Here is a 27,579-nt window from a genome sequence, read left to right as displayed (position 1 = left end):
GCAAGGAGCATTTACTCTTAACTAATCTGAAAGTTTATTAAACACTACTGGCATTGATATAAGGAAATGCTTTAATAACTAGCTAAAAATTTCTATTTTTTTCACCTGTTACATATGACAGGTTTTCCAAGTTCCACATCTGTAAGCACAACACACACACACACACACACACACACACACACACACACACACTCTCTCTCACAGACATATATGAAGAGGCATATAAACATGCCAAAGGCATAATTTTATCTAGTTTTGAGGAGATGAAAACTAATACAAAATATCATTCCCACAAACAAATAAGGTTCAGGAAGTTAAACAAGAGAAATGCATCATAGTTAACAAATATAAGGGCATATACTAAATAAAGTGTGCTGCTGATCAAGGAGCCTACCACCTAATTCCTTTTTATGCATCATTTATGGTGCCCTTTAAAAGAAGAAAAAGTTTCATCCTAAGCTCTAATAAGCTTTTATGGAAGTGATTCATGGAAAAGAAAAATAAAGAAGGAAAGAAAGCAAAGAGAAAAGGAGCCTTGCTCTGCTGCAATTTCAGTGCTCAGATATCATGTAATTTTAGAGGATACTGGAAAGGTAATAATTTAAAAAGCACCATTAAAATTTCAATTCCAACGTCCCTATTTCTCTTCTGACAATGCTTTTCCTCACTTTTGCAGATAGGCATGCATGATAGCTTATTTTGATACCATCATTATTCAAATGTGCCTGGCAGAGTATCCTTCCAACTTCTTCAGGGACAGGGCAGCTGACGGCACATCCACAGATAAATACAGACACCCCGCTGGATTATTAGATTCACATTCCATAGGCTTTATGGCAACATTCCTAGATAAGAAAATTAAAAAAAAAACAAAAACGTATTCTAGCGATAAGGCGTACGAAGCATTAGCTACAACTTTCCTATTCGCCCTGGATCCTGTGAAAGCAATCCGAGAGGACGATTTCACCAAATACTATTTTGACTCAGAACCGGGTAAGCAGCCCCATTGTACAAAAATATTAATGTCACTCCACATAAAGTGTCATTTACGGAAGCCTTACCTTGGCGGACTTGCCCTAACTGGTGGAAAGGAACTTAATTTACGAGAAGCAAAGAAGGGACTTGCCCAGTGCTCACGGCACAGCTGCTCCCGTCCTCGGAGAGCCCCAGACGCGGCTGGGCTCCTGCGGGCGCGGGCTCCGCGGCTCGGCTCCTGCAGCTCCTTAGCGCGCCTCTGATTGGTTGGCACAGCCTGTCCCCTGATCCTCTCCTCGCCCCGTCTCTCCTCCTTCCTCTGCTCCCCGGCTCTCCGCTGCCTTTCCCTTCTGCCTCCTTTCTGTCCGCCCATCGCGCACACTTTGGGGGTCGCACAAATTCTATAGCACACAGAACGGACACCCTGAAGCCCCCTCAGCCAAGGTCATGTGGAAAGCGAGGCCATCAATAATACCAATAAAAAAATTAATAAAAACCTTGGACCAATGGCATCGTCTTCAGTATCACAGCTCTTGAAAAATGACGGCCAGGACTCCGTGACAGTTTAGACCGGCAGTTCTCAGCGGGGGAGGGGACGCTGCGGGGTGAGAGGGCTTTGACTGTCAGATGGAGTGGGAGTGCACGTCAGGAAGGCACGAGAGAAAAAGCAGGCAGGGCGGGCACTGAGGTAGCAGGCTGGTAATACATTTTCCTATTTCCGTGCAAAGTCGTCACAGCCTGCTAAACATTCAACTGCTGGCTCATTCATCAGTGATCCATAGTCCGGTGGTAGCCGTGAGATTTAGCTTGAGTGGTGCCCTTTAATGCCTTACCCCAAGTACTCAAGGCATGGAGGGTTTATATGAGGTAGAGCTTTCCCTTGGAGGTCAGCATTATTTTTGTTGAAGATGAATAGGAACTGCAATGTCTTTCCTACCCCCTTTGCTTGTGTCAAGAAAACTGAAACGCGCGCGCGCGCGTGCGCGCGCACACACACACACACACACACACACTTCTCACCTCTTATTACTCCAGAATAAATTAAAACAAGTAGCTTTTGATAGTAAGGATTCCCAGCCTGATTGGCTGTGTTCAAAACTGATGTAAAATAAATTCAGCACTTTTTCCTTGTAACACAAAGTCACCCACATTCACTCATTAGGAACATCAAGTGTCCCCATTTAAAACAGCGTAGTACACAAGAGTTTATCTAAATTGAATGGCGTTCCAAGGGTCACTTGGCTGAGATTAAGATTTATACAGGACCTGCCGTCATTGCAACCACGGAGAGAGCAGGATTACTTGCTCTGGTTAGTTGCTGCTGTCAATGCTCAGAATGAGAGTCAAAGGAACAAAAACACAAGCTTAAGAGAAGTAGTATGATAGGGAGGACAGGCTCTCTAAAGGCCAGAAGAGAGAGATTCAAATCCTGATTCAGACTTTCTTCTATACCTGAACCTGTATAAGCTGTTTCACTTCTAAGCCTCAGGAGGCTTCTCTGTCAAATATAAAAGGCAGTCTTCACTTTAGAGTCTTTGCAAAGATTCGATAAAATCTGTGCAATTGTACCTAATTTTTATTAACTTAATAAAAGGTTCATGTCTAATCAGCCCCCTCCTTTCTCTTCTCCTTCCAAGAGAAAAATCAAAGATGTTGAGAAGATAAGGCAAGTGGTATGTGAAAGAAATTTATAAGGCCTAAGAAGAAATATTTTAAATCGATTAGGGCAATATTTTAATATCTGTATTTAGCTTGAGTGATGTGAAATGTGGAGGAATTTAATTTGATTTGGAGTTTTGGTATAATTAAACAAACCAGCAGAAACAATGAAAGAAGCACTCAAGTTGGATTGTTGCTAATTATGAAGGAATTGCACATTTAAGTGCATAGTTACTCCTAAGGATGATGTTAAAAGTCAATTAGAATTTGGAAATCTACAAAATCTAAACTCTCAGGGAAAACTAGAAAAGACTAGCACCAGAATGATGAGCAAATGCTGTATTGTGTTTTGTATGTTGTCTCCCATGCAGCTTTTTATATAAATAAGATTTTCCTTGCATAGTAGCCAAACATAAGTTCTCATTCACTTTTGTTTTTGAAAGTGGTATTGAAAAGAATCCATTTCAGATCTGCCTGTGTTGCTGAAGCCCTGGGAGCACAAGGAAAGGAATACTTATGAAAAATAAAGGGGATATAAAGAGGAACTTTTGATCTAAGAGGTCATGTAGTTTAATTTTAAAATGGCACCTTATGATATTGTCTAGGGAAGCCTGTTTATCCGGCTGGTCTCTAGTTGAATGACATGGAATGTGTGCTTGCCAGCTGGGTCCTGAAGTTTTTGCTGAGACACCAGCAATGAGCATCTTAGGGACACCCTTGAAATCAAAATGATTTTCCTTGGTGGTTTTCCCTGGATAAGACTGTAATAAGCACATCCAGGGGACAGTCATAATGGAAGTCAACAGGCACTTGCTCCCAAGAAGGGTGACATGCAGAGGGATTTGTCACCAAACAATACTATCCATTTCTAGAGAAATAACCCATTCACCACGGGAGGATTTACACTTGTGAGACTGCACTCAGATTAAGGGCTCTAGAATCTCTGTAAACCCAGTGATGCAATGTACACTGGATTTAAATGGCTTCTGGAGTTTGATATTCTGATACTGTGCCATGTTTTTCTGGCCATAGAAAAGAGAACCTGTCGGCCACTTAGAGCCTCTCTTGTATTTTCTGGTTAAGAAGAAGAAAAAGTGACCTGCTTGGGGAAAGACAGGTGGTAGGCAGGTGTTTATTTTCTCCTTATGTCAAAGATTATTTCAAAGAACTGGACAATGTATCAGTCAGCAAAATTTATTACAGAGCCAATCTCTGAAACTGAAAGTGTGGACATTTCTGATCCTGAGTCCCTACTAACGTCACCTTGGGAGAGTTATAATAATCATTATTGCTGATGACAGAGAAGCATCCAACACAAAATTAATGCAGGTCAGACTACAGAAACTGGAAAGATGAAATTATAATGCTGAACTGTGATCGGTCTGTAAGAGACAGGTTCAGTAAACTGTTTCCTTAGATGTCATCTCATGCTCAATTTTATTTTGGAAATTCAGGAGGCTTTGCACTGTTTTCCAACCTAAGTAAAGAAGGAATGCAAAGGAAATGTAGGGATATCCCTTGTTATAATACAGCATTTAGAACAGTCAACTACAAATGTGATACTGTGGTTGATTTTTTATCAAAATTATTGGAATTATAATATCATCCTTAAATGATCTGATTTTTGTATGAAGAAAAACAGCTGGTGAAAACACAAAGCAATACACAATTTCCTTTGTAGCTATTTTATGTTTGTGTAACAGGTACTACAGATTGTATATATATATTTTAAAAGAAAAACTTATGAAATGATAAAAGAAAAATGATAAAAATATTATCCCTAACTATAATTAAAGATGACCTAAAAAAGTTAACATTTACTTATGCTGTTATCACACTGCAGATAAAGAATTGCAGAATAATGGCAAAATACTGATGCAGGACAACGAAGAAGAGAAGTCTATCAAAAATATTTCAAAGTTAACTATGTATTAAGTAGTAGTCAATAGTGCTGCCTTCTCTACTCATAATAAAAATTAATGAATGTAATTCCTTTTTTCTTTTTTTAGTTTTCTTCAATACATGTAAAATATCAGAGAATCAATGAGCTTGTTTGAATCTAATGGAACACTTGATAATTGACACAGGAGAAAGCAAAACTCATCTTCTATTGTATATACATTTTATTTCTGTGAAATAGATAATTATTGCCTTAATGATAGAACACTGGATTCAAAGATAAGCGGAAATTACTGATTGATGGACTCTAGTTTTAAGTGATTAATTTTTGGAAAAGCATTATACAAAGTACATAACAGAACTTAAGAAGATATTTGAAATACTGTTGGTAAACTTTGAAGATGTGATGAGAATAAAATATGTCAGTAAGACAAGAAAGAGACTAGCAAACATTTTCCCTAGTTTTGCAACTTGGTTGAATAAGGAGTCTATCAATTAGAAATTATTAAACTAACCACAGAATCTGGAAAGTTATAAGGTGATTTTTTAAAGAGATGAGTGGACTACTTAGGGAAGAAAATAATGGAGACACCTGAGTCTGTATCACTTTCACATGAAAGTCATTTCAGAAAAATCCCAATGCTCTCTATTACAGGTATGCTGCATTGGAAATGGGGGAAATGTGTTCTTTCTGCATGACATCATTATGTCTCTTATGATTTCATAATAGTCTTCATGGAGAAGTTTTATAACTATCTTTGGTGTAGGCAATAAGTTAAAGTATCAATATCATGTGTTTAGAAATGTAGGGGTGCTTACCTGAACGAATGTGTTTAGTAGAGAGCTGCAGAGCTCTAATACCACACGTCCTCTGCTCATTGCTTTTATCAATATTATAAACAGCAAAGTCTGCTATAGAAATTTTATGCCTTAGAAGAAGCCAGTACGTTTGGATGAAAAATTGGGATTTTTTTTCACAGTCTTGAAAACCTTAGTAGCATCTCAAATCTAACAAAAAAGAAATACTGCAGTTTGGTTCAAAAGCATGAGTATATTACAAATATGGTAAAGGAGACAAGTCTTAGAATCAAAATGAGACTTAAGAGGTTTCTACTAACAATAATCTCAGTATAAATCAATTATGTGACAGAGTCATCAAAAAAGTAAATATAAACAGGCATCTTTAATAAAAGCAATGCACCAAAATACAGATGGCAATGTTCTTATTCAACTCAAAATATTGAGAATTAACCTAGAATATTGCATTTTCAGAAGGGTATAGCCAATTCTTGTCCTTTGAATTAATTTATATTTTTGTTAGCTGCATCATGATAGGTATATTCAGTTGAAAAAGCAAATATCATCTTTAATTCTTCTATCCCTCACCTGTGGAATGATTATTGCTCCCTTCTTCCCTGTAGCCACTTTGCCTTATCCATTAAATCAATAATGGGGGATGTCTGACTGTGGAACCTTGTATGACCAAGAGCATATGATGGGTTACATGCTCATGGAGCAGCCCTACTCACTACTCCATCAATCCAATAAACTATGTTAAACTCAACTTTCTCTATTGACAATCATCAAATCACCCATTGAGCTCTATCTCAAGTTCTTTAATCTTCATAGAGTCTACCACATTCCACCATCAATTCGTGCCTGAATTTTTGCTAATTAGGCAGGTATAATATTGTCAGCTAATATAAGTGCTTAATTTCCATGCCATTGTGATACTGGCAAACTATGTAGTGAGGGAATAGGAGGTAGGAGGAGAAATTTTAGTAGTTTTTGCACTTTAGGTGTAGGAGCAGAGATATAAGAACAGTATCCCAATGCAAGGTAGGCATTGATCCTGGGGTACACTATCTATACTTTCTCAGACTTAAAGGAAAATCAAAATAGATTGTTTGATACATAATGGCAGACCATCACTCTGTATGCTGAATTGCAGTATTCAAAAAGCTGTGTGCAAATTCAATACTTAAAATACAGAAAGATATAATGAATGCCTTTAACTTGGTATTAGAATAAAAGAACGCTACACCTTCGTAGACATTTAGAGAAATAATTAACCATACTATAAATAGAGCTAAGAATTTATCAGAGTTTCATAAAGTAAGGATCTGGGGAAAAAATGGCACTGTCATTGGTAGAAAGATGGAAGAAAATAGGAATATCTAGTTAGGAAATAGATTCAGATTGGAAGACACAGATGTTGAAGTGCTAGCTGGATGTTACAAGGATATTCAAGAGTCATCTGGTAATATGAGAGTAGCTTGGGAAATAGTTTTGAATGGGAGACATAATTTTATTTGTCATCTATAGATAATACTACTAGCTATATAAGCTGTGACAGCCCCTAAAAGACAAAAGTTTCCACAGTGTCAGTGATAAAGACGTATGAGGTAACAAAAGAGAGAGAGATAGAAGAAAAGAGAAAGAAAAGGAATGAGAGATGAAAGAAGAGGTAAGAAATGGTACATGAAAGTAGAAGTCAGAAGAGATGACCAGAAAACACTATGAAATCTTAAACTGATATGATTTAAAAAGGTCATTTTAGTAACTGAACTTCTTTATTTTTTTATTTTTTATTTTTTATTTTTTATATACACTCTTATGAAGGTTTCACATGAAAAAACAATGTGGTTACTACATTTATCCATATTATCAAGTCCCCACCCATACCTCAATTCAGTCACTGTCCATCAGTGCAGCAAGTTGCCAGAGATCCACTATGTCCCTTCTCTGTGATACACTGTTCTCCCCGTGATCCTCCACATCATGTGTACTAAACATAATACCCCTCAGTCCCCTTCTGCCTTCCTCCCCACATGCCCTCCCACACCTCTCCCCTTTGGTAACTACTAGTTCATTCTTGGAGTCTCTGAGTCTTCTGCCATTTTGTTCTTTCAGTTTTACTTCATTGTTATACTCCACAAATGAGGGAAATCATTTGGCATTTGTCTTTCTCCACCTGGCTTATTTCACTGAGCATAATGTCCTCCAGCTCCATCCATGTTGTTGCAAATGGTAAGATTTGTTTCTTTCTTATGGCTAAATAGCACTCCATTGTATATATGTACCACATCTTCTTTATCCATTATTCTATAGATGGACACTTAGGTTGCTTAAATATCTTGGCTATTATAAAAAGTGCTGCAATGAACATAGGGGTGCATATGTCTTTTTGAATCTGAGAAGTTGTATTCTTTGGGTATATTCCAAGGAATGGGATTCCCAGGTCAAATGGTATTTCTATTTTTAGTTTTTTGAGGAACCTCCGTATCGCTTCCCACAATGGTTGAACTAGCTTACATTCCCACCAGCAGTGTAGGAGGGCTCCCCTTTCTCTGCATCCTTGCCAACATTTGTTGTTCTTAATCTTTTCGATGCTGGCCATCCTTACTGGTGTGAGGTGATATTTCATTGTAGTTTTAATTTGCATTTCCCTGATGATTAGTGTTGTGGAGCATCTTTTCATGTGTCTGTTGGCCATCTGAATTTCTTCTTTGGAGAATCGTCTCTTCATATCCTCTGCCCATTTGTTAATCGGGTTATTTGCTTTTCAGGTGTTGAGGTGTGTAAGTTATTTATATATTTTGTATATTAACCCCTTGTCAGATATACCATTTACAAATATATTCTCCCATACTGTAGGATGCCTTTTTGTGTTGTTGATGATGTCCTTTGCCATACAAAAATTTTTTAGTTTGATGTAGTCCCATGAGTTCATTTTTGCTTTTGTTTCCCTTTCTCGAGGAGATGGGTTCAGGAATAAGTTGCTCATGTTTATATTCAGGAGATGTTTGCCTATGTTGTCTTCTAAGAGTTTTATGGTTTCATGACTTAAATTCAAGTCTTTAATCTATTTCAAATTTACTTTTGTGCATGGGGTTAGACAATAATCCAATTTTATTCTCTTGCATATAGCTGTCCTGTTTTGCCAACACCAGCTGTTGAAGAGGCTGTCATTTCCCCATTGTATGTCCATGGCTCCTTTATCATATATTAATTGACCATATATGGTTGGATTTATATCTGGGATCTCTAGTCTGTTCCATTGGTCTATGGTTCTGTTCTTGTGCCAGTACCAAATTGTCTTGATTACTGTGAGTTTGTAGAAGAGCTTGACGTTGGGGAGTGTAATTCCCCCTGTTTTATTCTTCCTTCTCAGGATTGCTTTGGCTATTCGAGGTCTTTTGTGGTTCCATATGAATTTTAGGACGATTTTCTCTAGCTTGTTGAAAAATACTGTTGGTATTTTGATAGGAATTACATTGAATCTATAGATTGCTTTAGGCAGGATGGCCATTTTGACAATATTAATTCTTCCTATCCATGAGCATGTGATGTGTTTCCATTTATTGGTATCTTCTTTAATTTCTCTCATGAGTGTCTTGTAGTTTTCAGAGTATAGGTTGAGTAATTGAACTTTATATCACTGACTAGTGATAGCAATATGGTTCATTTGTGGACATCTTGTGCTGTTGAGATTACCTCCTCTTCTGAGAAATGAAAGGCAGGACTAAAGATGGTATTCTGCCATCCACAATATGTTCAGGGAAGACACCAGTATTCTCTACTGCAGAGTTCCAGAGGACAAAAAGCAGAGCCCAGAGATAAAGGGGATTGGTTTGCCAATCACAGAACCGGTAGAGCACAGCAATGAGTATGGGAAACAGAGAAAAGGAACCCAAGCAAAAAGAAGCAAGTATGTGACCTGCAAACTTGTCACTTTTGACATTAAAATTCATTATCATGAATGTAATTATTTTAGTATATTATTAGTGCTGCTCCTACCAAACTTTCACTGATCTAGTCTGATATTAGAATATTATATGTTAGCATGAGGGAAGAAAGATGAATGTGTACTAATACCATTTTAAAGGAGTCAAGCAGTATTTACCACATTTAGAAAGTTGAAAAGGTACCACAAGAGTACAAAAATCATGCAAATCTGCAGACATATATGAAAATTGCAACATATGTAAATAACTGTGTGTGTGTGCGTTGGAGGGTTGGGGCAGAAAGTTAAATAAGCACTTTCTCTTGCAATTTTAGTTGCTGGGGAAAAGTCACACTACTCTATAAATTGTTCTATCTTTAAATTTAAACACGACCTCCAATGGACAAATAGTTTGTCCTAGTAATTGTACTGTATTTCTCAACACTTTTTTTCAAAGATGACCATTTCTAAACTTTTTCTCTCTTCTCTATCCTACATTTTTTTTCCTTCTCACTGTCAGTGAGTGACATTATAACAATCCCATTTACAAAATCAAAATAACCACGAACTATTTTCTTGTAAAAAATTTAGCAAACTACTTGTATCTAATCTATTCTATTCTTAATTTGTCCTCATATTACAATGACAGGTCTATTCTTATCTAAAGCCAACCATTTCACTTTTGCTGCTGATCCAATATACCAGATATTGTCCTTGATTTCTCATTTTCAATATGTTAATCCATTATCAGGTTCACATCATGTTCTGAATCTGGCTGGACTGTTTTTCATCATTCTTACTGGTCAAAGCCTCCTCACCAGGACTCCAGCAACAGCCTCCTTAGGTATCTCCTTTCTCTCACAGAAAAAGTAGAGCGACTATTACATCAGAATGAAATCCTTGTATTTTAACAATTGAGCATGTCCTTGACATGTCTTCTTGTTTTCAGTACATGAAAACTGAAGGAAGGTGTAACTATCCATGTTCTTCCACTCGTATAATTACTGCAGTAAGCCTTACCTCTAAAGGGAGAGGTAGGTTGGAAGGAATACTTTACCGACTTCTGGAGCAATCTGATTTCTTATAATTTCATTAACTAATTTTACTGATTAATAAATATGATCAGACTGTTAAGGATCAGGAAGCACTTGAGGAAACTAAAAACAAAATGATGAAATCTATGATGGAACAAGTAGTAACCTTGGAAATGAATAGATAATACTCTGGGATAGGATATATTTATACATATTAAAAAAAGCTGAAGAGATGGGCTGGATAATATAATAGATTCTAAGGAACATATTGCTTATCCAGAAAAAAATCCTGAGATATATTTTACATTGAAGAGGTAACCCAAAGTGACAAACTGTATGAGTATAAAGATGGAAAGGAAGTATATCAAATTCCACCAAAATAAATTTGAAGGTGATTAAAATGAATAAATCTCCCTGTGACTCAGGAAAAAATATAAATCTTTCAGTTGAAATAGCCCAACAAATTCTAAATGAAAATAGTTTTAAAAATACACATGAAAATTTCTGGCAACATTTTTAAATACCAGAACTAAGAGAAAATTCTAAAGATTTCCAGATGGATGGATAGATGGATGGATGGATGGATAGATAGATAGATAGATGATAGATAGATAGATAGATAGATAGATAGATAGATAGATAGATGATTGATAGATAGATAGATAGATAGATAGATAGATAGATAGATAGATAGATTAAAAAAGAAAGGGAGAGAGAGAGGAAGGGAGGGAGGGAGGAGAAGAATATGTATTAAGTCATGAAAAATCTGACATTAGATTTCTCACCAGCCCTAAATACTATGAGACAGAAGAGCCTAATCTAAACATACACTTGAATCTAGCATTCCATAGCTTGCCATATTATCAAGCGAACATCATGTCTATATAAATATATTTGAATGAGAAACTGCTAAAATTTTGTCCAGACCTATATTATATACCTGCATACATATATATACATACATACATATGAAATACATTAATATAAAATAATATATTCATATTAAAGTGGTTTGAGATAATACTTAGACCAGATGCAAAAGAATGAAAGTTGAATAAAAAATAAAAACAAATGAGTGAAATCATTTCACTCATTTGTGGAGTATAACAAAGAAGCAAAACTGAAGGAAGAAAATAGCAGCAGACTCACAGACTTTAAGAAGGGACTAGCAGTTACCAAAGGGGAGGGGTGAGGGAGGGAGGGTAGGGAGGGAGGAAGATGGGGATTGAGAAGTATCATGATTAGTGCACTCTGTGTGTGGGGGGTCACGAGGAAGACAGTGTAGCACAGAGAAGACAGGTAAGGACTCTGTGACATCTTATTACACTGACGGACAATGACTGCAGTGGGGTATGGGGGGAACTCGTTAATAAGGGTGAATGTAGTAACCACATTGTTTTTCTTGTGAAACCTTCATAAGATTGTTTATCAATGATACCTTAATAAAAAACAAAGACACTGAGATAAGAAATCAAGAAATACCAGTTACAGAGTAGATCTAGATAAAGGCATCTTTAAGTTAATCTTTTCTTATTATAAGACTAATCTTGGGCCTTTCTAGACCAGTTAAATCAGATTCTTCAGTATAGATGCCTATGAGTCTAGATATTTAAAAACATTCCATTAATTTATTCTTACGATTAAACAAGTTTGAGTAATGACCATCTGATCTTGTTACTTGGAAGATTGTTCTTTGAGCAACAATTTCAAAGGTACAGGATTGCACAAATGGACTGAAACTATTTATTGATTTGTCTTAATAAACTCACAAAGCATAGGAAAATAATTAGATGCTAAATCAATGTAAAATCAAGTAATATATAACACATAAAATAATAATATGACTAACAAAATTGGAGAGGCAAAATGCAAGGTAGATAAATATACAGATTTATTCATCTTTTTAAAGGCCAATGTGTCAAAAGATAGCAACTTAATTTGGGAAATTAAAAGAGAGAAATTTAATTTGTTTAAGCGACAAAAACAGACTAGAAGAACTGAAGGGGTAGGTGAAAAAAAAGGAGGCAGAAGAAAATAGATGGGTTAAGTACATTAAATTCTTTATATTATTTTAATGTTAGTAGATAAATGAATTAATTATGTTTTTAATTTATGAGTATAAGGAATACAATTATAATAATATTGCTAAAAATAATTAAAAATAGGAATTCCTCTGAGGTTTGGAGTTGAAGGAATTTTTTTTCTTATTTAAACATTTTGAACTGTTAGAATATTTTAACCATGGAGATATCTAAATTTCTGTAATAACCAGCAACTGAAATATCCATTAAAAATTAACAGTGGAAGCAAGTGTTAATGCTCATATTGATGAAATAATGAATTTACTTTGAATTTTCTTTTTCTATTTCTGTTCCCATATATTTTTCAATTAATGCATAATTTAAAAAAATACCATATGATTTCACTTATTTGTGGAATATAAAAAAAAAGCAAAACAGACTGAACAAAACAGTAGACTTATATACACTGAGAAGTGACTAGTGGTTACTATGGGGGAGGGGTTCAGGTGGGAGGTAGGGAGGGTGAGGGGGATAAAGAGGCACCAAGTTGGTCGTGGGGACAGTACTATAACATGGAGAATATAGTCAACGATTCTATAACATTTTTTTATGTTGACAGTAACTGCGCAAGAGAGGGTGAGGATTTAATAATACAGGTAACAGCTGAACCATTGTGTTGTATATTTGAAACCAATATAATCTTGTATATCAAAGATAGATTAATAAAAATTAAAAAATTGAAAGATGAAAATAAGCCATTATAATTGTTCGACTAATAATTACCAGACCATGACTTGAAAGATATACTGTTAATTTAGACATATTTCATAAACACAATACTTAACTGTTTTATGCATAAAAAATCCATTACATAATTGAATGTTTCATTATGTTTTTAGTGCAAATATAAAAATATAAATCAACAGTTTCTTTTCAAATCACAACAAAGATTTTTTAAATTTAAATTTAACTTAGTAATATACTGCATTCATAAAAAAATAATAATTTTTGAAAGTACCTAAAGATACACATCATGTTTTGTTTTCTGCTTTTGTTCTTTTTATTTTTCTAGATGAGAAAAATAAATACGTCAATTCTCGGGTAAATATTTTAAGAACTTTACATAACCACAATCAAAATTTGATTGGATTTTTTTTAACTTAGCAGATGATATCAATTTTATTTCAAGACTGATTCACTGGAGGTACCAAGACAATTTTGAAAGAGGGACATCATATTGAATGGACAAGTAAACATGAAATACATTTTCAATGTAATTTTAAAAATATAGCTTATACACAAATAAATGATTTAATTCAACCAAAAACAATTAAGAAATAGATAACAGAAGATATGCAAATTTAATATATAGCAAACTGCCAATGAAATTAGATAATGAAAGGGTAGATTATGCAATTAACTACAGAGTGTCAATTGGTAACCATATGGAACAAAATATAAATCCTGATTCTGATCTGATGCATATTGAAAATATATTCTAAGAGAATAAAGATTAGACTGTTGGTTTAGACCTCTTTCCATGAAAACACATTACTGAGCTGATCTATACCTGACCTTTTATTAAATAGCAAAATAAGTAAATTATTAATAAATGAATAATTCATATAAGTCATCACATGAAAAAAGAACACATAAAAATGCTAAGAAAAAAATTACAGCTAAATGTCCATGAAAAATATTTGAATGTGGAAGGAATTTTTAAGCATGACTCAAATAGAGAAACAATAAAGTAAATATTCATGGAAGGAAAAAATAAAATACCAGCATGAGGAGAACAGAATGATCAAGGCAGAGAATAGCAGGAGCTGAGATCAAAGGTGTTTATTGAATAGTTTGAAGGGAAATACCTTAGTGGAAATAGTAGTGTGTGTGTGTGTGTGTGTGTGTGTGTGTGTGTGTGTGTGTGTGTAGACCACGGGTCTGCAAACTAACATTTGCAGGACAATTTAGGCCTGCCACCTATTTTTGTATAGCATGTGAGCTGAGGATTTTTTGTTTTTTTGTGGTTACTATTTGTGATTATGTAAGACGGTTATATAATCACAGTTTCAATTTCATATGAAATATGATTATATAAAATTTAAATTTCAGTGTCCATAAATAAAGATTTATTGGAATACAGTCATGCCCATTTGATTACAACAGCTAAGAGCAGTTTTGACAGATACCATAATGGTGTACAAAGCCAAAAACATTTACTATTTTGCCATTTCCAAAAAAAAAATAATGTGGCCATTTCCAAAAAAAAAAAATATATCTTCTGTGAGTTTCTCAACCCATGTGACATCCTATCAGTTTCCCAGGCAATACCTGACCAATTTTCATATATAAATATTACTCAAAACTATATGAACTCTGCATATAACATTTATTTTTTTGGTAACACCAAGGCACAGTTTGCTTTGAGGATTGTGCAATAAAATGCAATTATATTTGAGTTTTAGAAAAATATATAGATGTAGAAAATCAGTATACATGCTTTTGAGATACATAATCACTCATGTTTGCTATTATTTGGGCTGTGCTGAATTTCTGAGAACAAGGCTTTATTTTCCATGTTAATTAAACTAACACTTAATTACATTTCCAGTATTCCATCAGCAGAAACAAATCTGTAAATGTGGAGTGAAAAATCATGCGAGCTGGTCTTTAATATCCCATCACAAACAGAGCATGTTATGGGCAATCTGTTCTTGGTGGGTACATAACTATCATACTTCACATGAATGTTAATTCCACTAAAGTGTTCACCTACAGTACAGGACTATTCTGTTTTTAGCTAATATCTATAAGTTAAAACCCAAGATCTTGAAAGTGTATCATGTTTATGATAATACCCTGCCCCTCAGGATTTTAATTTCCAGCACGAGAATTTAATAAGTGAAAAAATAGTGCATATCAAATAAAGAGTTTGCTGCCAAGCAAATAATGCCCTTCCTATGCTCAAATTCATGTCAGTAAAATCATATAAACACTTAAAATTTTTACTTTATTTTCAGTAGCCAATATGTCTAGAACAATTTGCTAGGTGCTACAGAAATAAATGGTATCTGCCCACAAAGCACTTATGATGATAAATGAGTTGCAGAATTGTAAATGTGAAAATGGAAATTGGGAAAACTTCATATCTAATGATGGATGTTACTGTAGAGGACTCTTCTCCCATAAGCTCTCTTGTAGTGTGACACCTTGGCATACTAGGTGGGATAGGTCTACATACTCAGTAAGCTGATTCTATTATCAACTAAGAGCAATTCTATTTCTCAAGACCAAACACCCATTAACCAAGCTCACAAGACTGATGCATGTAATCAGAGTGCTGATAGGTAAATCTAAACGGAGAACTGTAACTGCTAAGGAGACCGAAATAGAGACTTCACCCATGAGTGTATTTTCCCTCTGTTGAGATAGAATAAGAGAACAAATTGTTATGAAAAGATAGTTTTGTGAGAACAAGAGAGCAAAGGAAGTTGTTAATATCATTTAAACATTTAATGGCAACAGAATAAAATAATTTAACTCATTTTTCTTCAAAATATGGTAACTACTGGCCAGGACAACTCCATGATGGATGGCTAATGCCAATATTTGCTTCTTATGTTTTGTCTCCAGGGCCAATAATACCCCATTCTCAAAGATACATTCTTTATTTCACAATTTATTAAATTTATGATGACTGCAGTTAGTTCTGGAAGAGAACTATTCTATCTCTTTATGTTTGGTTTATTCTCAATTTTGATCAAGTTATACTGAATTTTAACAATCAGAGTTAAAATTCAATCTAATTTCTCTTCTCTTAAGGAATGTGTCAACAGAACCCCCAGGTATTTACATAAATAAATGGTAGAATATTGTTTATCTTCCATGTAACCATATATGTTGAAAAACTGTAATTTTTTAAACCAACTTCCATCTTTTTATGTAATTTTTATTTGGCTTCTCTTTCCCTCATTCCACCAGTGTAATCTCTCACCAAGATTCTTATATCATTCATTCCAATGGACATATTTTAATCCTTATCATCTTGTTGGAATTTTCAGTAACACCACCCATGCTTTCTTTCTATAATAGAATCCAAACTGACATCAAAGAAAGTTACCATAGGAAGGATAAGGGGAATTTTGTTATCAAAAGAAGTTGGAGAGGACAGTTTAGTCTAAGAAGGGGGAAAATAAGCAAAAGTACACTTAACACTGTCAAATGTTTTGTTTGGACTAGAAGGGATCAACATTGGGCATTACACCAGAAGATGGTGTTTCGTAGGGTCTTTTTTTTTAAATTTTATTTTGGTATCATTAATCTACAATAAAATGAAGGACATTATGTTTACTAGGCTACCCCCTTCACCAAGTCCTCCCCACATCCCTGTTCACAGTCACCGTCCACCAACATAGTAGGATGCGGTAAAATCACTACTTGTTGTCTCTGTGTTGCACAGCCCTCCCCGTGCCCACCCCCACTATACATGCTAATCGTAATGCCCCCTTTCCTTTTTTCCCACCCTTATCCCTCCCTTCCCACCTGTCCTCCCCAGTCCCTTTCCCTTTGGTAATTATTAGTCCATTCTTGGGTTCTGTGCTTCTGCTGCTGTTTTGTTCCTTCAGTTTTCTTTTGTTCGTATATTCCACATATGAGTGAAATCATTTGGTACTTGTCTTTCTCCGCCTGGCTTATTTCACTGAGCATAATACCCTCTAGCTCCATCCATGTTGTTGCAAATGGTAGGATTTGTTTTTTTCCTAAGGCTAAGTAATATTCCATTGTGTATATGTACCACATCTTCTTTATCCATTCATCTACTGATGGACATTTAGGTTGCTTCCATATCTTGGCTATTGTAAACAGTGCAGCGATAAACATAGGAGTGCATCTGTCTTTTTCAAACTGGAGTGCTGCATTCTTAGGGTAAATTCCTAGAAGCGGAATTCCTGGGTCAAATGGTATTTCTATTTTGAGCATTTTGAGGAACCTCCATACTGCTTTCCATAATGGTTGAGCTAATTTGCATTCCCACCAGCAGGGTAGGAGGGTTCCCCTTTCTCCACAGCCTCACCAACATTTATTGTTGTTTGTCTTTTGGATGGTAGGAATCCTTACTGGTGTGAGATGATATCTTATTGTGGTTTTAATTTGCATTTCTCTGATGACAAGTGAGGTGGAGCATCTTTTCATGTGTCTGTTGGCCATCTGAATTTTTTCTTTAGAGAACTGTCTATTCAGCTTCTCTGCCCATTTTTTAATTGGATTATTTGCTTTTTGTTTGTTGAGGTGTGTGAGCTCTTTATATGTTTTGGATGTCAACCCTTTATCGGATCTGTCATTTAAGAATATATTCTCCCATACTGTAGGATACCTTTTTGTTGTATTGATGATGCCCTTTGTTGTACAGAAGCTTTTCAGCTTGATATAGTCCTATTTGTTCATTTTTCCATTTGTTTCCCTTGCCGGGGAGATACGTTCAAGAAGAGGTCACTCATGTTTATGTCTAAGAGATTTTTGCCTATGTTTTTTTCTAAGAGTTTTATGGTTTCATGACTTACATTCAAGTCTTTGATCCATTTCAAATTTACTTTTGTGTATGGGGTTAGACAGTGATCCAGTTTCATTCTTTTACATGTAGCTGTCCAGTTTTGCCAGTACCATCTGTTGAAGAGACTCTCATTTCCCCATTGTATGTCCATGGCCCCTTTATCGAATATTAATTGACCATATATGTCTGGGTTAATGTTTGGAGTCTCTATTCTGTTCCATTGGTCTGTGGCTCTGTTCTTGTGCCAGTACCAAATTGTCTTGATTACAGTGGCTTTGTAGTAGAGCTTGAAGTTGAGGAGTGAGATACCCCCCACTTTATTCTTCCTTCCTAGGATTGCTTTAGCTATTTGGGGTCTTTGGTGTTTCCATATGAAGTTTTGAACTATTTGTTCCAGTTCACTGAAGAATGCTGTTGGTAATCTGATAGGTACTGTATCGATTATGTATATTGCTTTGGGCAGGATGGCCATTTTGACAATATTAATTCTTACTAGCCAGGAGTATGGGATGAGTTTCCATTTGTTAGTGACCTCTTTAATTTCTCTTATGAGTGTCTTATAGTTTTCAGGGTATAGGTCTTTCTCTTCCTTGGTTAGGTTTATTCCTAGGTATTTTATCCTTTTTGATGCTATTGTGAATGGAATTGTCTTCCTGATTTCTCTTTCTATTAGTTTATTGTTAGTGTATAGGAAAGCCACAGATTTCTGTGTGTTAATTTTGTATCCTGCAACTTTGCTGAATTCTGATAGTAGCTCTAGTAGTTTCGGAGTGGAGTCTTTAGGATTTTTTATGTACAGTATCATGTCATCTGCAAATAGTGACAGTTTAACTTCTTCTTTACCAATATGGATTCCTTGTATTTCTTTGTTTGGTCTAATTGCCATGGCTAGGACCTCCAGTACTATGTTGAGTAACAGTGGGGATAGTGGGCATCCCTGTCTTGTTCCTGATCACAGAGGAAAAGCTTTCGGCTTCTCGCTGTTCAGTATAATGTTGGCTGTGGTTTTATCATATATGGCCTTTATTATGTTGAGGTACTTGCCCTCTATACCCATTTTGTTGAGAGTTTTTATCATGAATGGATGTTGGATTTTATCAAATGCTTTTTCAGCATTTATGGAGATGATCATGTGGTTTTTGTCTTTTCTTTGTTCATGTGGTGGATGATGTTGATGGATTTTCGAATGTCGTACCATCCTTGCATCCCTGGGATGAATCCCACGTGGTCGTGGTGTATGATCCTTTTGATGTATTTTTGAATTTGATTTGCTAATATTTTGTTGAGTATTTTTGCATCTATGTTTATCAGGGATATTGGTCTGTAGTTTTCTTTGGGGTCTTTGCCTGGTTTTGGTATTAGGGTGAAGTAGGCTTCATAGAATGAGTGTGGGAGTATTCCCTTCTCTTCTATTTTTTGGAAAACTTTAAGGAGAATGGGTATTATGTCTTCTCTGTATGTCTGACAAAATTCTGAGGTAAATCCATCTGGCCCGGAGGTTTTGTTCTTTCGTAGTTTTTTGATTACCACTTCAATTTCATCGCTGGTAATTGGTCTGTTTAGATTTTCTGTTTCTTTCTGGGTCAGTCTTGGAAGGTTGTATTTTTCTAGGAAGTTGTCCATTTCTCCTAGGTATCCCAGCTTGTTAGCATATAGGTTTTCATAGTACTCTCTAATAATTCTTTGTATTTCTGTGGGGTCCATCGTGGTTTTTCCTTTACCATTTCTGATTCTGTTGATTTGTGTTGACTCTCTTTTCCTCTTATCAAGTCTCGCTAGAGGCTTATCTATTTTGTTTATTTTCTCGAAGAACCAGCTGTTGGTTTCATTGAGCTTTGCTATTGTTTTATTCTTCTCAATTTTAATTATTTCTTCTCTGATCTTTATTATGTCCCTCCTTCTGTTGACCTTAGGCCTCATTTGTTCTTCTTTTTCCAATTTCAATAATTGTGACATTAGACCGTTCATTTGGGATTGTTCTTCCTTCTTTAACTATGCCTGGATTACTATATACTTTCCTCTTAAGACTTGTTTTGTTGTATCCCACAGTAGTTGGAGCTTTATGTTGTTGTCGTTTGTTTCCATATATTGCTGAATGTCCATTTTGATTTGGTCATTGATCCATTGATTATTTAGGAGCGTGTTGTTAAGCCTCCATGTGTTTGTGAGCCCTTTTGCTTTCTTTGTACAATTTATTTCTAGTTTTATGTCTTTGAGGTCTGAAAAGTTGGTTGGTAGGATTTCAATCTTTTGGAATTTACTGAGGTCTTTTTGTGGCCTAGTATGTAGTCTATTCTGGAGAATGTTCCATGTGCACTTGAGAAGAATGTGTATCCTGTTGCTTTTGGATGTAGAGTTCTGCAGATGTCTATTAGGTCCATCTGTTCTAGTGTGTTGTTCAGTGCCTGTGTGTCCTTGTTTATTTTCTGTCTGGTGGATCTGTCCTTTGGAGTGAATGGTGTGTTGAAGTCTCCCAGAATGAATGCATTGCATTCTATTTCCTCCTTTAATTATGTTAGTATTTGTTTCACATATGTTTGTGCTCCTGTATTGGGTGCATATATATTTATAATGGTTATATCCTCTTGTTGCACTGAGCCCTTTATTATTATGTAGTGTCCTTCTTTATCTCTTGTTACGTTCTTTATTTTGAAGTCTATTTTATCTGATACTAGTATTGCAACATCTGCTTTTTTTCTCTCTGTTGTTTGCATGAAATATCTTTTTCCATCCCTTGACTTTATGTCTGTGCATGTCTTTGGGTTTGAGGTGAGTCTCTTGTAAGCAGCATATGGAAGGGTCTTGCTTTTTTATCCATTCTATTCCTCTGTGTCTTTTGTTTGGTGCATTCAGTCCATTTACATTTAGGGTGATTATTGAAAGGTGTGTACTTATTGCCATTGCAGGCTTTAAGTTTGTGGTTACCAAAGGTTCAAGGTTAGCTTCTTTACTATCTTAATGTCTAACTTAATTCACTTATTGAGCTATTATAAACACGGTTTGATGATTCTTTATTTCTCTCCCTTCTTATTACTCCTCCTCCCTCTTCATATGTTGGGTGTTTTGTTCTGTGCTCTTTTAAGGAGTGCTCCCACCTAGAGCAGTCCCTGTAAGATGCCCTGTAGAGGTAGTTTGTGGGAGGCAAATTCCCTCAACTTTTGCTTGTCTGGGAATTGTTTAATCCCTCCTTCATATTTAAATGATCATCGTGCTGGATACAGTAGTCTTGCTTAGAGGCCCTTCAGTTTCATTGCATTAAGTATATCATGCCATTCTCTTCTGACCTGTAGGGTTTCTGTTGGGAAGTCTGATGATAACCTGATGGGTTTTCCTTTGTAGGTAACCTTTTTTTTCTCTCTGGCTGCCTTTATACTCTGTCCTTGTCGTTCATCTTTGCCATTTTAATTATTATGTGTCTTGGTGTTGCCCTCCTTGGATCCCTTGTCATGGGCGTTCTGTGTACCTCTGTGGTCTAAGAGACCATTTCTTCCCCTAGTTTGGGGAATTTTTCAGCAGTTATTTCTTCAAAGACACTTTCTATCCCTTTTTCTCTCTCTTCTTCTTCTGTACCCCTATAATGAGGATATTGTTCCGTTTCGATTGGTCACACAGTTCTCTTAAAATTCTTTCATTCCTGGAGATCCTTTTATCTCTCTGTATCAGCTTCTCTGCGTTCCTGTTCTCTGTTCCTGTTCTCTGCGTTCCTGTTCTCTGCGTTCCTGTTCTCTGCGTTCCTGTTCTCTGTTTTCTAGACCATTAATGATCTCTTGCATCTCATCCATTCTGTTTTGAATTTCTTCCAGAGCTTGTTTTATTTCTGTATTCTCCCTCCTTAGTTCTTGTGTATTTCTCTGCAAGTCCATCTGCATGGTTGTGACTTTTGTTTTGAACTCTTTTACAGGAAGAGTGGCTAAATCTATCTCCCCAGGTTCCTTCTCAGGGGAAGATCTAGAAGATGTCGAATATATCTGGGTTAGTCTTGTCTGGATCAAATTTTTTTGTCTTTTCACGTTGATAGGTGCAATGGTGAGCTATTGACTCATCCATCAGCTGGGAGAACCAAGACTTTTTCCACTTGCTCCTGGCCTTTCTTTACTGGGATAACTGCGACCATTAGTGGCTTGTGTTGGGCAACTGTGTGTAGACTGGGTCTCTGTATCTTGCCCGGCTGGAATGGAGGAAGCTTCCTTGCTGTAGGCATGGCCAGCCTCTGGCTGCTACTCTGGTATGGTGGGGCCCCGGAGGGGTAATGGACTTGGGGTTGTTTGGCTGTTTACCTCTGTGAGGGGTCTCAGAGCTGTTGCCCAGGGGGTTAGTGTGCCTGGAGTTCCCTGGAATTTTCAGCTGCTGGACTGTGACCCAGGATGTTTCCGTTTAGCTGTGGGGTTCCTGTCCCTTTAAGACTTTCAAAAAGCACTCGCTTTTCTTTGTCACAGGGGCGCCGGCTTCAGGACCTACTCACAGGTATTACTGTCCTGCTTCCCTAGTATCCAGCACCCCATGCATGCACTGTGTCTGCGCTCTGGTGCAGATGACTAGTGCTGGGTGTTTAGCAGTCCTGGGCTCCCTCTCCCTCCCCTCTCTGACTCCTCTACTCCCACCCGGAGCTGGGGTGAGGGACACTCGGGTCCCGCCAGGCTGTGGCTTGTATCTTACCCCTTTCACGAGGCACTGGGTTCTTGCAGGTGTGGATGTAGTCTGGCTGTTGTCCTTTGTCTTCTGGTCTCTCTTTTAGGATTAGTTGTATTTGTTGTATTTTCAAAAATATATATGTTTTTGGGAAGAGATTACCACTGTCCTACTCACGTCACCATCTTGGCTCCACCCCTGTTTTGTAGGGTTTTTATACAGCCATCTCCATGCTTGTCACCCAAGCAATCTCTGTGAAGCAAATTCTTTTTCCTGCCTTGAAACAGTATAACGAAACATGTATGCCTTGGAACAGTGTAACAGAACTCTTCTGTAGTCATTGATTTTGATCCCAGAAGAATAGGCAAAAGAAAATAAGACTTTGCTTAATTCACTTGGAGGACATGTCAAGAGGCTTCTCAGTGAGACTAAAATCAATTCTGAACTTCCAGTTTGGATACTTTTATGTAAGAATATCCATTGTAACTCTTATAATCCTTATTGAAGTAGATACAAATACTTGAATAAATAAGACAATGTTAAAATGACACCTTTTTCTGATAGTTGTAAGAAACAGTTTATAAAAATATGTGTATACATAACTATACTATTTCTTGTCTATGTCAGTGTAGCAATATTTCAAGAGGAAAATAATTATGATCCCTTTGAGGTTTGATTGTGCATTTGCGACACTCATATACATGTTTTGAAATTTCAATGTTTGAGGCACCATAGATATATTTGGATAAAAGATTGATTTGAAAGAGGTTTTCCAGCATTATTCAAAGTCTGCTTTTTATTCTTTAAGATGAAAATGCTTGACTTTTCTAAATAGATACAATGAAGATTGCAATTCATTCTAAATTACTGAAACGTCTGGAGATAATGAAAATTTAAAATAAAGTCACTGAAACCAATGTGATTTAAAAACACCAACCCATGAACACTCTCATTAAAGATACTATGAGTGTATCTTCTCCAACTTTATTTTTTCTTTTTCTTTTGGGAAGTGCTTTAGAAGTAGCCGAGGTACATAATTGGGGTAATAAGGAACACTGAAGTATCACAATGTACCACTCCCACTATCTCAAACAATGTCTACCTGAAATTAGTCATTTTTTTTTATATTTCCCCAAATGACCACTAATTCACAGTGACCTTGGTATTTTCCCATAAAGATTCTCTATGAATTGAACATGTTTGTCATAATTAGCACATACTAACCCTTTGGAACTGATTCTATAGTATTGAGAAATTTTATTTATCCTTTATCTGATTGATAGGAGTTACAGATAACAAGTAAGCTTTTGAAAAAAAATTTCTACAACCATAACATTCTGGAATCATACAAGATAGGGCCTTTGAAATATTTGCTACTAATAAGAGGTCATGATTTTTTATAAATGCACCTACAAAGGGAAAACTTAAAGAATTTTTCAACTCTACATGTTGATCTTACACATAAGGATGTACATTACATAGATGATAGATATATAATGATAGATGATAGATACAGATGATATATGAAACTGCTCATAATTTGTGAAGTTATAATGCTGTTATTAATGCAAAGGCATTCTATGTAGTGGGTAGAGGGTACTTGATAGTTCAAGTGCAGTAGAATATCATTGCTAGGGTCCTTGGCTCAACATGAAAAATGCCCTCACTTGGCCCTCTCTGTAGTTCTAAGGACAAATTTTATTAAAGGGCTGTCAGTTATGACCCTGATAAGTTCTCCTTTGCAGCTTGAAAATAGCACTTATTCTGTTGATGACTAACCCATTTAGAATGTCTTTGAACCTTTTTCTGTCTAGGATATTAGGGAAGAAAAAAGATTATTTTCAATGTTTCTAAGTATCCACTCTGTTTATATATTTATATTGATTGGCTAATATCATGACAAATTTTATTTATAGAAACCATATAAGAATAGTTAAATATTCAATTTAATCATTTCCTCAATTTAGACAAACATTTTAAAATAGGTATCACAAACAAGCCTCAGGGTACAACATGAGCATTTACATTATACCTATTGAACTACTCTTAGATACCAAACTTTAAGGGAACCCAAAATTTCTTCTATTACTACATTATTATAACTGTCACTTTGTTTTATTCATCTAAATGTATCTTTGATGTGCTTTGCCCAAATGCTGTTAATAGTAAAGAAAGTTGCTTATGGTGAGATCCAAAATATTTTTAGATTACTTATTTAAGTCAATAGATAGCCTGCTGCTTAATTGTATACCATTGTGGTTGTACAAAAATGTCAATGACAGAACATTCACAATATTTCTCTGATAGTTATAAAGGATAAGAGTAGGGGTTCTCCAAATATGCCAGAGAGGCATAGGGCTACCACACTTACAAATTCAGTGAGATCACTCAAGTCCCATAGTGAGTATGTAACCCACCTGCATGTCAAAATGTTTACAAGGGAAGGCTCTGTGCTAAGTCCTGCCTATAATTTTAGGCTCCAAGGGAGAAAACTTCATAGTCTCTGTTTGCAAGCCTTCTCTGGTTTATTTAAGAAGAGAGAAAAAGAAGGTAGAGTTTTAATACTATCAAAGTGATAAATATGGCTATGATGGGATAAAGTTAGGATGAGATCACTTCCAGAAATGGCATCTAATCTAGTGTGAGAGGGATGAAAAAATCTTCCCAGAGAAGATGTACTACATGGATACCTGATGGGTGGATAAGAGGTATCTGTGTAATGAGGGCATAAGAGACCCAGGATCTTCCAAGGCAAACAAGCAGGACTAAGTTTTAGGTGTGCAATAAGGAAGAGATGTATAAACTTGCATACATGTAGTCGAAAAAACAAATGCTCCACATAAAAAAGTAAGAGTCAGACATCTTTTAACAGTGTCATTTTTCTCTAACAAGACAAAAGATTAAAAATGCTATGGATGGGCAAGTAGAGTGGAAATAGAAGCGTGAATCCAGGAAGTGGGGGCCTCAGTCTCAGTAAGCACCATTCAGAAATAGTGCCCAGGAGCCAGGCAAAGGTAAGTAAGCATCATATTATCTATTTTCTTGCCAATGGAAGAAATATTTGGTGATAGAGAAGTGTTCAAATTCTGATCATGTGGTCAGGAGAGAGATTTGTCTGGGCTCTGATGTCCCCTTTCCATATTGAGATTACCTCTCAGCCACCTAGCATACACACATTCTTCTAGAGGGGAGGGGGGAGCTCTGGACTTTTATAAAGTTGGAGGTAAGATGAAGGGAAAGGATATATCCTTGTTCAAAAAATTCAACAGGAAAAAACTTGTAATTTCATATAGTAAAGACAGAAGAATAAACCAGAGTTTTTGACAGTATTTCTAGGAATCTTTATGCATGATAGATTTGGACTTAATGTTGATTACAAATGGTGGTTCACAAATGGGGATAAGTGCCTATTTAGTCATGAGACAATGAGCTGGCTTCCCTGAGTCAAGTTTCCCATAGGTCCCAAATTGACAGAAAGGGAGACCCAATATTTACTCTGTGCTCTGAACTAGACAAACAAGAAAGAAAGAGAGTTGGTGCATCTCTCAGAACGTGGAGTGGTTGGACATAGGCTACCTATCAGAAGGATGTGGTACAAGCAGCATGTACTAAGGCTCAGGAACATGAACAACCACATGTCAGAGCGGCAGAGATCTATGAGAGTCAAAACAGAAGCCTTGTCAACCATCAGAGTGCTGGACCTAGGACAAGATAAAAAGATTAATTTCATGATTACACATGTGGCAAAGAAAAATGGGATTTATAGTTAAGATACCACCTTTAGAGTGGTAACTAACATGTGAATGTTCATTTTTGTACGCTCACTAAATTGTATCTGAGAACATTCACATGTCAGTTACCTCTCTGTTGTAGAGAGAAGGATAGACTGCTGAACTGATAAACAACTGAATGGAGAAATCATGAAAGGTTGCCAAGGATGACTGAGTGGGTCCAATATGCACTGGAAACAATGAGTTTGTGCTCCATCCAACAGTTTGACTAGTCAACATGAAGGTGTTTTGCCTGTTTGATGTGGTAAAATGAAAGCAAGGAAGTTGTATTCATAAGACTGAATAAATTATAAGTAAATGAGGTCTTCGTTCTACGGGAAAGGAGAGTCCCTAAGGAGGGAAACAGTTAAATCAAGGTATTGAGGGTCTTCAGAAGATAGAAACATTGAAGGACAAGTGGTGGTAGGATATAAAGAGAAGATACTCATCTCCACCTGTTTAGCTGAGATTCTCAAAAACAAATACTTTATATCAACAAAAACTCAAAAACAGTACATATTTGCAGTCAGAAAGCTGGCTGTTGACAGACGGGATGAAAAGAGACGTAGACAAATTTCCACTCTCCAGTTTTAAGTGAACAATATGGCATGTAGCCATTATTCCAGCAGAAATGTATGAAATCAGTTTTACGTGATGTTTTGTAATCTCCATTTTAATTCATCAGCTCTACCTGTGCATGAATCAGGTTGGTGTCTATAGGTGATAGCCCAGGGGCCAGTTTGTAATTTCTAAGTCATGTTAGAATTGCATACTGGTCAAGAGAAAATAACAATAAATAGTTATGAGTATTATAAATGTATATTTTAAATAATAAAGTCTTTCATTTGATTTTCTCCTCGTGTTTCATTTTTCTTGTTTCAAGTAGGTAGCATTATCAAAAGAAGACTGTCTACTTTGTCAAGAATTTTGAAAATGCACTTTTCAAAACTCCTTTGGGAAATAAGTTGAAGATGTGCAATTTTAATTAAAGGTCTCACTTAAAATATCAGATAATTTTTCAATCAATATGCTGAGTATCATTACTTCTGAAGGACTAAATATGTACTGAACAACCTCAAATATTTGAGGAAGTTTTTCCTTGGAAATATGACTTTGGCTACTCAAGAGGCATCTTCTTTTTCTTAAATTCAGTTCTTTATGTTGTTAGTCTGGGAACAAAATAAAACTTCCCTCCAAATTCTATTTATAAGGACAGTTTTACTTCCAGAAATAAAAGGTCACATTTGCTATTTTGGGTTATATATTCTGTTTCTCTTCCTTTTGCTATTGAGGAAACAAATGTTATTTTCATGGA

At 36.0% G+C, this 27,579-nt stretch overlaps 1 protein-coding gene across 4 annotated transcripts in view; it reads right to left on the bottom strand.

The window, feature by feature from the left end:
• Window positions 1–27,579, bottom strand: part of CDH18 (cadherin 18) — a 1,048,863-nt gene that overhangs the window by 476,913 nt on the left and 544,371 nt on the right. The window contains exon 1 of one of the 4 annotated variants that reach the window (XM_073237625.1): window positions 1,473–1,615. The exons of 2 other annotated variants lie outside the window; for them this stretch is intronic. The gene's annotated coding sequence lies outside the window, so the exon portion shown is untranslated. Of the gene's footprint in view, window positions 1–1,061; window positions 1,441–1,472; window positions 1,616–27,579 lie in introns of those variants that run through there. One more of the 4 variants, XM_073237623.1, reaches the window with a different exon arrangement.

Source organism: Manis javanica, chromosome 1, assembly GCF_040802235.1.
Source record: "Manis javanica isolate MJ-LG chromosome 1, MJ_LKY, whole genome shotgun sequence".
NCBI lineage: Eukaryota > Metazoa > Chordata > Mammalia > Pholidota > Manidae > Manis > Manis javanica.
Note: the sequence above shows the minus strand (reverse complement) of the source record. Positions and strands in the feature narration are given on the sequence as shown.